Source organism: Galeopterus variegatus, unplaced genomic scaffold (genome assembly GCF_000696425.1).
Source record: "Galeopterus variegatus unplaced genomic scaffold, G_variegatus-3.0.2 Scaffold4383, whole genome shotgun sequence".
Lineage (NCBI taxonomy): Eukaryota > Metazoa > Chordata > Mammalia > Dermoptera > Cynocephalidae > Galeopterus > Galeopterus variegatus.
Window position 1 is genome coordinate 60,286 of NW_007730494.1, and position 6,367 is coordinate 66,652.

Sequence of the window (6,367 nt, forward strand, 5' to 3'; positions counted from 1 at the left end):
ATATTGTCTGCCTTAGATAATGTTCCCCGTGTACTTGAGAAGAATCTATATTCTGATATTGTTGGGTTGATTGTTCTGTAGATATCTGTTAGGTCTTGTTTGTTCATAATGTTGTTCAAGTCTTCTATTTTCTTGTCTATTTTCTGCCTATTTGGTTTATTCATGATTCAAAGTGGAGTATTGCATTATCTGTTAGAGTTAAATTTTCTATTTCCCCTTTCATTTCTGTAGGTTTTTGCTTCATGTACTTTAGTGCTCTATTATTAGATGCATATATATGTTTACAACTGTTATATCTTTCTGATGGATTGATCTTTTTATCCTTATAAATGTCCTCCTTTATGTCTAGTAACATTATTTGTTTTAAAGCCTATTTTGTCAATTGTCATTATAGCCACTCCAACTTTTTGTGGTTGCTGTTTGCTAATATATCTTTTCCATCCTTTACTTTTTAAATCTATTTGTACCTTTGAATCTAAAGTGTATATTCTATGCACAGCATAAAGTTGATCTTGGTGTTTTTTCTTTAATTCAGTCCAATAATCTCTGCTTTTTGATTGGAATATATAATACATTTACACTTAATGTTATTATTGACATAGGTGAAATTACATATGCCATTTACTTCTTGTTTCCTGTATCTGTTATGTCTTTTTTCCTCTCTATGCCTCCTTTACTGCTTTCTTTTGCATTAAGTGAATATTTTCTAATGGAGTGTTTTAATTTCTTTAATAAATTTTCTTACTCTATTTTTCTACTTATTTTCTTAGTGATTGCTTTCAGGCTTTCCATATACACATTAACTTTTAAGAAACATCTTCATATGTAAACAAACTTAATTCCAGTGGGACAGGCCAGCTATATGCCTATAAAGCTCTGTTTTCCTTTCCCCTCTTTTGTGGTATTGTCTTTGTACATATTACAGCTACAATTTCTACAAATCCAACAATGAATTATTAAAATTACTTTATAAAATTTTATGTATTTTAAAGAAGCTAAGAAAAGAAAGGGACCAAACTTATATTTATAGCTTTTGTTATATTAACTGCTATATTTTTCATTTGTCATTCTTTTCATTTATCTCAGTGAATTCAGGTTTCCAAATGTAGTAATTTTCTTAACCCAATTCAACTTGCCATCTACCCACCTGTTTTGTATTGTTATTGGCCAATAACATATAAAGAACAATATACTTACTACATTTGTATATGTTATAGGTCCCACAATACTATATATATAGTACTCTGTGTGTTTGTGTTTGTATTTCTCCAAGACATTGTTTATTTTTCTTTATTATTTTTTCTCTGTTCCTTAGTTTGCATAATTTCTATCAATCTGCCTTCAAGTTTTCTAATTCTTTCTTCTGTTAGTTCAAGTCTACCATCAATCCCCTCTGCTAAATATTTCATTTTAGTTATTGTACTTTTCTGCTCCAGATTTCTAAATTAAATTACTGTTTGTAAACAGTATAGAATAGATTTTGAAGTACATTTTTATGGATATGGGTATGTAGTAGTCCAGGACCATTTATTAAAAAGATCATCTTATGCCAACTAAATTGGCATGGCATATGAAGGCCTACGTCTGAATTCTTTACTTGGTTAGTTTGATGTTTTTATCTGTTCCTGCACTGATACCACACTGTCTTAATTACTAGAGATTTATAATATATTTTGGAATCTGTTAGTGTAAGTCCCTCATCTGTGTTCTTAAGATTGCCATGGCTAGTTTTGATCCTTTGTATTTCCATACAAAATTAAAATCAGATTTTTAGTTTTTTAATTTACACATAAACATGCAATTAGGCCCCAAGGTCTAATTAGTGGGTCAGAGTGATTAAATCAGACCATCATTTTCTACCCATAAGTAAAAATAAACCCAAGGAATTTCGTTATAAATGTTTTAGACGGCAATAATTGGGAATATTCTAAAGAAAATAAGAGATGTTTTAGTTTGATATTCTTATCTGTAGAATGATGTAAAAGATTTTGGTAAAGCTAATTAACAAACTGCTACTTAATAACTACATATTCAAATCATACTCTGGGGTAAACAACTTCAATTCAATTCTAGTTTAACTCAGTCATAAAGCATTCCCTACATTGTTTTCACTGAAAAGAATTAACACCTTACCAACTACACTTCATCAACCACAGGTTATCAACTATAGCAATTTTCTGCAGTTAGAGTAAGAGTTTCCTAAGGGCAAAGGACTTTGAGATTTCTTTCTGCCCCTCATGGCTAGGTAATCCATAGTGTTTAGTGAAATGCTCAACATATTGAAACATTCAATAAATGCCTCTTGATTGATTGGCCATTGACTAAGAGACTGTCAGCTATCCGCTATCTTGCTGCTTGGCATCTTCTAGGTATCTCCCATCTAGTTTTGGCGATAATGTTCTATAGAGACAGATTTCTTTGCAAGTAACTACATCATCTTGTAGATTTCTCCTTGGAGTAACAGTGGTCATCTGTGTCAAGGATCTAGCACTAACATAAGGTTGGGGGGAAAAAGAGTTTCCTAACGGAAAAATAAAATCTTTGAAGAGAGTGCAGCAAATAAGATTGGAGAAAGCAGTCCACAGGCTAAAACACCTTTGAATCCCCTCATACCTATTCAATCTTCTAATCATACACTGTAGAATGCTAACCACAAAACAGACATATTGTGATTATCTGTAAACATTAGAGGATATAGCATCGAGCTGTATTGCCTCCACCAGGACTCTAAGCCGTAAACTTGTAAGTGCATTAGAAGCCGACACTCTTAGCAGACTTTGCTGAATTGCTGGCAGCATCAACATCTGATCGATATGCATGTTCACCAGCCAAGCTGACTAGTACATCTGTTCTGTGAAGAAACATACATTCTGCCTCTAGTACAATCAGTGTAATTAAAAATTAACATGCATTAATTGTTAGAGCTGATGTAAACAGCTGATGTTCCACTTAGCACTGTCTTCTGTACATATCATTAGGCAAAGCCAAATATTGTTAAGTAAACAGTCAGTGCTTACAAAAAGGAGAGAAATAGAAAACTAATTCCAACTAAATAAACTGACACTGTATTATAAGTCAAATTAAAATGATTAACCAGCGCCAGATTAGGCACTGGATCTTCAGAGGAAAACAATTATAAAAGTCACATTTAATTATTTGAATCTTATTTTGGTAATGTGTTTAAGCTCAGTCTGAAACAAAAGTCAGTGCATGCGTGATACACTAGGATTTCAGAAGAGTAGAAAAAGAACTCTAGGAAAAGTATGATTCAGGATTGAGTATGGCTGAAACATTCTGCGAGAATGCATCATTCACACCCACTGCAGTAACCAGCGATCTCTAGGGAGACACAAATCTGATGTTTAACTTTAAAGGAGGATTTTTTCTTCTGCACACTTCTGCATAACTGCCATCACTATCGGTGGGAGTTTCAGGCATGTACTGAGAAGAGAACATACATCTCACGACTGAAGTCTTGCCTGACTTCTTTTTTTTTTTATAGTGTTGTAGCAAAATTATGTCTCCATCTTGATTCAAAACCAGGAAAAGAAAAAAAAAAAAAAGTCTCTAACGAGCAAATCTGTCTAGCCAAGTGCACTCCCAGCCTAAGTTCAGAGAGCAGTTCTGTAGTTACAGATTGCCTGGGGCAATCAGCTGCTTAGGGGCCCTATAGTGTTGTAGCAAAATTATGTCTCCATCTTGATTCAAAACCAGGAAAAGAAAAAAAAAAAAGTCTCTAACGAGCAAATCTGTCTAGCCAAGTGCACTCCCAGCGTAAGTTCAGAGAGCAGTTCTGTAGTTACAGATTGCCTGGGGCAATCAGCTGCTTAGGGGCCCTGGCTCTTCCTCTTCTGCTGAGGTTGTCCCTGCAAAGTAACTTGCCTGTCACTCTCAAGTCCAATCTAAAAATAGTGGGAATCTGAATTTTGAGAATGCTTTTCTAGGCTATTTTCTCATAATGTTTGACCGCGTTCCAAAAACCAGAAGTCTCAATAAATGTGGTTTTCAAAAGAAAATAAAAATCATAAAGCATTAAAGTTATCCAGATTTATCCAGAAGTCACTGGGGAAAACATTGTAAATCACTCAGTTTCAATCCTTTTTTGGTTTTTTGTCATAATGACAAAATTATTATAAAGAGAATAAAATTGTCCTTAACATGTAAGCATAAAACAGAGACTTCCTCTGTAATGATACAGCGATAACATTTGAGACAGTGCCTGTTACTTGTTCATAATTGTGTTAAACTTGACTACAAACTGAGTTAGTTCATGTATTAAAGGAAAGTTTAAAAATGTTGAGTCTACTAATAACGAACAGCATTAGATGTGTCAAGGATCACAGGAATCAAAATGAAGCCTACGAAAATTAAATATTGATAACATTTGAGACAGTGCCTGTTACTTGTTCATAATTGTGTTAAACTTGACTACAAACTGAGTTAGTTCATGTATTAAAGGAAAGTTTTAAAATGTTGAGTCTACTAATAATGAACAGCATTAGATGTGTCAAGGATCACAGGAATCAAAATGAAGCCTACGAAAATTAAATATTACATAAATTTAGGGCATGAATATGAAAGCTACTTTACGAGCTTCTAAGTTTTCTGTTTGCTATTCAAAATCACCACCAATCTGCATGCCTTCGACATGAAATTTAATAATTAGTAGTTATAGGATAACTGTTTTTAAGAATTTAAATAGCTAAAAGATATTATTATTATTGTAAAAATGTCTGATGTTTACAAAATAGTAAGCTTTAACAATATCATTTTATTATCTGAAAATAGTTTGTAAAACTTCTGGCATAATATTAGACATATATATTTTTTCTTTTTTAAAAAATAAAAATCCATAAAAAAATGTTATATAAACTGATATTTAAACAAAATAACTTGAAAATGATATTCTAGCTATTTAAAAGTTAAGCTATACTCAAAGCATAGATTATTAAGAAAGAAGCAAAATATGCTTCCTACAGAATCTATATGAAATATTAAGTATTTATTTTATTTTTTTTCAATTACTCAGAAGATCTTATCTTATTGTAGTTCAAACTCATGAAAATCTGAAATATTATAGATATTGATGGTTTATATAATTAGGGTAAACTTGTTTTTTAGCTTGAAAATTGCTTTTTAAAATATCTCATATCATTTTTCTTGACATTTAATATATACGTATATTTACATATATATTATCTCTATATGTAAATATATATATGTGTGTGTATACACACATACACAGTAATTCTGTGAAATTCCACCTAATTGTTGTTTCCTGTGTTTGTACAGTGACTAGACAAGAATTTACTAAAATAAAAATTTAAAAAGATGTATGTGTATCTCTTTGGTTAAAAATTGAAAATAGTAAAAGTATCTTCTTCATTTTCAGGAAAAGGCAAGATGAAGATAAATATGTTGTTCCTAAAAGGAATAATACATTTTATAGTATTTTTATGAGTACCTTATATAATATGTAACAATGATTCTTAAATCCTCAGTGTACACATACAAATACACATTTTCCTCAAAGAAGAAAGTATCAGTTTGTGTTATCTTAAATCCCATACGTTTTATAGGAGACTTTCATGAATGAAGTAGCAACCAAATAAATGACTGTTGTACAAAGGAAGGAAAGGTAGAAAATAAGTATGGAAAGACTATTAACACAAAGCCTAATTAATACAAGATAGTTTTCTACTAGTTATTAAAGCCTAATTAATACAAGATAATTTTCTACTTGTGCTACTTGTATTTTCCACTATTTCTACTAGTAGAATGTAATAAGTACATTTAGAATTGACTTGTATCCTAATCACTATCACTTTCTGTTATTTCATTTTGTAACACCTCTTCCACTCTCTTTTATTGTGGGAACAGGTCAAACAATGTCTGGTTTTCATAATTGATTGTGCCTTCAGGTGATGGAATTTTCAGCAAATGATATGTATAATTAACAGTTAGAAACACGTTTGTACTCTTAAATTCTCTACTACTAACAATTTTGCCAATATGATTTTTCAAATACAATGAATAAAATGATATTCACGGTTTCCTGGGTGCTAGCAATATCCAATGATAATATCACAGCTAGTTGTATTGTCTTTTTATTTATCTACTAAGAAATAAAACTCATAGTTTCCTCTAAATCTTGTTACCATCAGTTGGTTGCTAATGATAGCTTTCCCTTGCTATAGGATACTTCAGACTTTCACTTTCTTTTCAATATCTTTGTCCAAAACTAAAAATATGGTGTCTTATGAACCTATAATTACGAGCACGACAATGTATCCTCAGTCTATCAATGTGGCGAAATTTCATCCCTCATGGGTTCTTCCTGGGTTTTCCATTATTTATGAGTGGTGAG